A 6,765-nucleotide genomic window follows, 5' to 3' on the forward strand; every position below is an offset into this window, starting at 1 on the left:
GACATTATCATTAGAGCATGCTTGGATAACAGGTAGAGCAATATCTCCACACTGAAAAAGAGAGATGGTGAGCCAAGTTGTTTGGAAAACAAGGAACTTCCTTGCGTTTTAGAAATTTAAAAAAGAAAACTCAGCGGATTTGAGAGAGCTGTTAAGATGATACAGTTTCAGCTCATACAGAAAGATTTACTAATTAAATTTAAAGTGCCTTGAAACTATAATTTAAAAGATTTATTTAGAAGACATCAAATTCCTAAGACAGCACAACTTAAATTTGTATCCTTAGGTGATTGTGGAAGCAAGAGTATTATTCATTTGTCCAAAATATTTTCAGTAATGATTCCAAACAAACCAGCGAATAAGTATACATACACCTACTTACACCTGCTCAGAGTTGTTTTATGGATCATTACTTGCATTCTCAGATTGATATTCATCAAATTTTGATTTGGGGCAGGCAATAAGCATAAAAGCAAAGGAAGACAAATATTTGCATGTAAAACACCTGCTTTGCCAGCATCAGGATTCTAGCTGCATTCATGTAGTAATAACAGTATAGCCAAGAGAGGATCTTTCAGGGGGTTTATATATTGAGGTCAATGCCCTTGAATAAGAGTTTACATTGACATATTCTACACTGCGGGAGTCTTGAAACCATTCTTTAAAAAAATTATTAGGTACAGATAGCTAACATGATCTCAAAACATTTGAATTAAAATGTTATGAAATGTTATACTGATCATTTTGCAAAATGTGTATTCCATTACATTAGAATAATGAGTAAAAGGCTGGGTAATAGAAGTAACTTATAATACACTGGGCCAGAACTGATTTATGTTTAGATAAAATTCTGTAAAGTTTACTGCTTGCCTGTTTTTCTTTTTTCTTTTTTTTTTGAACTTTCAAACAAAGATTTTATTGTATAAATAATGTCGCAACCATATTAACATGCAGCATGGTGACAAGGAGACAGTCTTATCTGAACCTTTTACAGTGTCATAAATTTTTCCCTAATTCGACAAGATCCCTCCAGGCTTTTAACTTTTTTCTTTCACATTTCTCCAAGTTGCTATGAATTTACTGCCTGCGTAGCTGTCGTAAACCCATATGGATAATTTTATTTTTTATACAAATAGTACATTCACATTTTAAAATTCAAAAAATGAAAAGTGGCATAATGCTGGCCTGTTCTTATTCATGTTTGATATAAGAAACTTGGCCATAATGTTAAAATTAATTCTACCTCTACCTTGCCTTCATGCCCATGTTCAAAATTACAGAGGCAGGATTCATTTAACCCATGGCTATATCATGATTACAATAAAATGATTTACCAATAATTAAAGACAAATTTTTGGAAAGAGTTCTATGTATAATTTAATTTATACTACATTAAGCCTCAACATAAATAAGTATAATTAATACTATGTCAAAAGAATTCTGATTAACACTTTCAATTAATCATCCCTACGGAGTTGGAATAACTATTATTTATTGTGATCCAGACTTATTATTTGACGAGATCCTAGCTCAACTGTTCAATTTCTCTTCGTCTGCTACCTTCTCATTTTTTTTGCACTGGATGTATATTCTTGTGTCAAGTCCTCTATTAGTCACATAAGAGTTTTATAGTTTGGTAATAGACTTATTCAATGTATAATCGCTAATGCTGTATCTTTTGTTTTCTGCTGAAGGCTTTTCTTTCTGCAAACTATTCTGCCTAATGTCCACTCTTGGTTTTTTAATGAAAATAGATTTTTTTAACAGAATGTGTTTGTGTTCTCTATTGTGTCTTTATTGCATGGTGTCACTTTCAGATAGTGTTGGAGAGAGTTTCTGAAATCTGCTTTCTTCTCAGGACCATATTTCCTCACTGAATTTTCAACTAAACTAAAATCAAGTATTTTGTAAGGCACGGTTCTACCTTCCACCTCTGTGTGACAATGCCTTCCTTCAGGCTAGGTGCCACTAGAAGCCACACCCTATTCCATACCCTGAGGACACAGTAATAAAGAAGCAGCAGAAACCCTGCCCAGCACACTCACAGTCCGGTAGCAATCTAACATTTTCTGTCAACAGAATTTTTGGGGCGCCATTATCTAGATACTTCAACAATACATCACAGAGATTAAGGAAAGGTCTTAATTGTGGGTAAATCAAAATTCTAAATTATGGGATTCGATCGTATATTCCAAGTTTCCACTTAACATCACAAACACGAACATTACATCTATGGATTCAAAGAAAGAGAATAAAATTAATCCCTTGACTTCGAGAAAAAGACAAATATAAAATTCATATTTTTATCAATATTTATACAGGATTTCACTCTCGTGCCCTACAAATACCCCATGTCTTCATTCTTCCTCTACTAGTTGTTCATATACTCTTGACTTAATGTATTTTTTTCTTTGTGTTTATGTGGCCCACCAGGCAGGAGAGCTCCTGTGTTCAGTTCTTTACTTGCCTGAGGAATCTCAAAAAGAGTTTCATATTTGTCTTCTTTCAATATGTCAAAGAATTGGGTCGCAATGGATACCTTTAAGGTCTAGAATAAAGGCCACTAAGTTCAGCCCATGCAGAAAAGACGACTTGTGAAAAAATTAGTTTTCTTTATGCTTACTCGTGAATTTTTGTCGCTATTTTGCTCTATATTTTCATTTGTTTACCCATGCAACTTAGAACTCTTTTTCTTCATATTTATGATTACAGATGCTCTAATGTTGCATTTGCAAATGTTGGCTGACACATTTAAATTAATTTAAGAAGCACACCTGTCATTTTATTTTTAATCCTCTTCTCCATAAGCTGTGTGTCGCTAATTCTGATGCTGTTAATGTCTGGCGTGTGAAAAAAAGGTTAAAAAGAGTCCAAAGTAAATTGCTGTTCTTCAAATAAGGTTATCTTATTTCCATATACCATTCTTTTTTTAAAAAAAAGAGGCTGCATAGATTTTATTTCGATTTTAATAAACAAGTGAACTTCATTGAAATGGCTAGAACAACTCAGAGCAATTGTTCTATGGCAATTTCATATATTTTATTGATTTTGTACAAACAGGAATTTGGGTGACTTCCATATTCAATGGTATGTTAGAGGAGATACAGTGTTTATTTTGCACCTTCAATTTTATATTAATATCCGCTGATAAGAGAGTAGATAACTTTTACTGAGATAACATAGCTATATGAAAGTGAGAATTAATGCTGAAACTCTCATATGTAAACATGTTGATAAAAAAAAGCAAATATCTAATACACAATAGAAAGAAAAAAATCTAGATCATTCAGAATCTCAAATGCAAAAAATAATTAAGAAGGTTGTAGGCATTCTCTAGAAAGTTTAGCACTAAATGTGCTTTACTGCATAAAAATTGAGAGAAAATAGTAAGTTTTATATCCTAAACTATAATCTTTCTGTGAATTAGTAAATAAATATGTATATATGTATATATCTTATTTATAGGTATCAACAGTAATGGAGTAGTTATTTATGATTCTCAAATGTTACCAAAACCTGCAAGTCAATTGCATACGTTTTGCTTCCTGGGGATTTGGAGTCCAGAAGCTATGACAGGCCAGATAAGAAAAGTGGAAAAAGGGGAAAAGCCATTTATCAAAAAATATTGAGTAATAAATATTTCCACAGGAGTAAGAAAGGGATTGTTTTCCAGAAACTTCTAATCCAATAAAAATAATCTAAGATAGAAGTGGACACACAGAACTACAAATGAATAGGTTAAGTGATGACAAAAAAAAGTGCCATGGGGGTGGGGTAGAGTACAAGACATTTTTTGAGCTGGAAAGTAGAGGTGGCTAACAGAGCGAGTCCGATTTTAAATGGCCTTGAACGAGGAAATAATTAGCATGCAAAAATAAGAGAGGCCTATAGAACTGTGGGAAACGGGCGCCAACAGGTGAGAACAGTACAATTTGACTAAAATAGATAATTTTTTAAAGACAAGCAATACGACATAAAGTTGAAGTAGACAGCTTGAACGTTCAAAAGAAAGCATCGAATGTTAAAGTGACTACCAGATTAAAAAGTTTGTATTAAAAAAAAAGTTGAGGACACTTGAAGAAATTTTCAGTGAGGGTATTCTTCTAGCAGTAGAGTGTAAAATGGGTTGAAATGGGGGAGAAACCAGAATAAAAGAGGCCTGCTCAGAAGCAGCTGTGTAGGAGGAGATCTGAAAGATAAGTGGTTATATAGTTTTCAAGTACCTCCTCTTTGAAAGTATGGCTACATACTTTATATTGAAAGTAACATAAAAAAAGAGGAAATGTATGGTATTAGCCACAGTCTTAGAATGTAAAGAAGAATATTTTAAAAGTCAATATCACTTATTCCTAAATAGCAAACTTAAAACCTGTATTTTTTTCAAATATAAAACTAATAAACAAAGAAGTTTCTATAGTCTGAATGGCTTCATACTTTTTATTAATACCTTATTCCGGTTAAGATGCTGGGAAACTGGAAACGTTTTCGGTAATTTAAAGAACTAAAAGTATGTTTAAATTACCTGGAGCATTATGATTTCTCGATTCAAGAGAATATGTACAAACTGAAATGGACATAAAACCACCATTATTAAATAATATTTTACTTTCAATTTTAATTTATTTGCCTATTTATTAATTTTGAAGGGAGAAAGCTTTGACAGGTGTTAGCAGATAGATGTTTCTGAAAACTTAGTGATTTGTGAAGTTTGAGGAAGGAAGTCGATGGAAATGATGGGTACCAGCAGCATCAATCTTTATTAAATCTGAAGCTCATCATGTTTGTTTTAGCATATCTTCTAAAATTGAAGATACTTTCTCGGTAAGTTCTAATTTCAGAATTGTGTCTAATTATTTTTAACTATTCAAAAAGTTTAAAACAAATGCCATCTATTAACTTATTAGACAAATGACCAAAGTTCACAAGGGGATATTTTTGTCATATTTGGCACAAATATAAAAGTGACTGACATAGGTCAGATAAACTATAATTTAATAATTATTTGCAGCCAGTGGACAATTATTTAAAAATTTGAAACTATTGGGAACATGTAACTTTACTACCTGGATTGAAATCAGTTGACACAGTCAAAAGACCATATGCCTTTGTGTTCACACAGTATTTAAAACTTTATGAAGCCAGCTGGCTTTATTTCATAATCTAATCACATACAGAAATTTTCAGCTAAATATTGCAATGCTTGCCAAAAATTACTTTAAATATCTTCATCCTCCTCAAACACCCTGTTACAGAATTTGCATATTTTATAACTCCAATCTTTAACTTACTTTTTTGCTTTCCAATATTAGTCTTCTAATAAAATATTACTTCACCAAATATATTTTATTCTGCCTAAAAAACAGTGTAGATGTTATGTGAATGATAAAGCAAAATAATATTCTGAGGGCGTAGTACATATACATATAAGTAAAGGAAGAAGAAGTTCCACATCCAACATATGCCATTACAATTTAAAAATATAATAGTCATTCAACAACAACAAAACTCTTATCTGACGGTGAGAAAGGTATATATTTTTTATCCTATTAATGCATGTTCCCTTCGCGGTACTAAATTTTGGATGAAAGGAGGTACTCATGTACCTCTGTTATACAATTCTTTCTTTTTAGTTATAATCTTTTCAGTAAGATATTATGTTCCACTTCTCAAAATTTGTAAAACTCAACATTTTCTACCCATATGATATGATTTTGTTTTTTAATTTTTGAAATTACCTTTGGCCACGGAAGACCAATGTATTGATTAATAGCAAAATAAATGATTTTCTTTGCTTTATTTTCTTAAATATTTGAAAACTTTTTTTTGTGTGCAAAATTGTATTTTAAAAGAACTCTGGATCCTTAATATCTTCACTCTACAGGGAGAAAAATTGCTTTTATACATTAAAGTTATGCATAACTTACTTATGCTAGAGAAAAGGATCATGAACAGCATTTACAAAATAAATGGAAAATGTTTGAATGGGTACGTGAAATGTTTATAAAAAAACCTGAAATGTTTACTTTATAAAAAATTGTAATTCTATATTTTCATGATTCTAGGATTGCTCCCTTTAAATGAATCAATTATGGAAACTTAAATAGGAAATTTGCTTTGGATTTATTGTCTAGATTTTTTAAAATTTGAAATTGCATGTTTTAATTTATGGGGGTGATTTCACAGTTTCAGAATTTAGAGAAAAATGCCCACTTGTCCTTTTGAGAACACTTTTCTGAAGTCCCGACTTTACTGTTACTGCCCGGATACTTGGAATCATGCTGTTACTAAAAGTGCTGATCCATAGTCAGCCAGTTATGATCATTTCGCGGCATAAAAACTGGTTCTCGAACCATCTCTCCATTACTCAACTTTTCCAGCCCTCAGTTCTCGCCCACCTGGGCTAGTCTCCATTCTGACCATATTCTGTGCTTTCCCTTAGATACGTTTTTTTTTTTTTTTTAACCTGCAAGTCCCTTTTTTTTTTTTTTTTTCCCAAAAGATTATGCATCTCTTTAAACCATCCCTCTTCGATAAGTCCCTTTTTTTCTTTTTTTTCCCAAAAGATTATGCGTCTCTTTAAACCTCTTCGATAAAGCTTTTCCATGCCATTCCCCTCCAAAAATCTCTCCCTTCTTTGAATCCAGCTCTTTTGGTTTCTCCCACTCTTTTGGGAATTTGTTTTTTTTCTGTTTGTAGTTGTTTGAGCTAACGTTGTTTACCTGACCACATGTCCCATATCAGAGGAGCCACATTTAATCCAGATTT

This window comes from Pteropus alecto, unplaced genomic scaffold, assembly GCF_000325575.1.
Source record: "Pteropus alecto unplaced genomic scaffold, ASM32557v1 scaffold14, whole genome shotgun sequence".
In the NCBI taxonomy this organism is placed as follows: Eukaryota; Metazoa; Chordata; class Mammalia; order Chiroptera; family Pteropodidae; genus Pteropus; species Pteropus alecto.